The sequence below is a fragment of the Mastomys coucha genome, unplaced genomic scaffold (genome assembly GCF_008632895.1).
Source record: "Mastomys coucha isolate ucsf_1 unplaced genomic scaffold, UCSF_Mcou_1 pScaffold17, whole genome shotgun sequence".
Classification (NCBI taxonomy): domain Eukaryota; kingdom Metazoa; phylum Chordata; class Mammalia; order Rodentia; family Muridae; genus Mastomys; species Mastomys coucha.
In genome coordinates this window covers 8,609,269-8,609,768 of record NW_022196899.1, presented here as the reverse complement: position 1 = coordinate 8,609,768, position 500 = coordinate 8,609,269, and positions in this window count along the sequence as shown.

Genomic DNA, 500 nt, shown 5'->3' with positions numbered 1-500 from the left:
CGTTGTCACTGCAAAGCCAACGTCAATCCCTTTGGCTGTCTCGGGGTATTCCCCATTTGAAAGATTTAAAAAAAAAAAATTCAATCTTTTATTTGGAAAAAATCCCATCCCAGGTTTTCGTTTGCTTGTTGCATGATGCTGGGCGGGGTTATGAACGCGTCTAATTTATTCTTTCCTGGGCCAGGCATTGTTTGTTTTGTCTCCTTGAGCACACCAGCTTTGACTCTGGAAGGCTCTGTAGTCCAAGCTCGAAGCAGGGTCCTTCTGACTCCTGCAAGTTGTTTTCTCAGGCTGCGAGTCCAAGGAGAGGAGCGAGGGAGACAAGTGAGTCCATTGTGTGAGTGTTTGCCCGGCAGCAGGCACCTGGCGACGGTCGAGAGGGGGAGACGTGCGCCACTCACTAGAAGGCTGCCAAAGATCAGCCACAAGCCAGGCGGCTGAGCAGTGCTTTGGAAGGTGGAAGCGAAACAGGGAGTTCACCAAGCATCTGCTGAGGGATG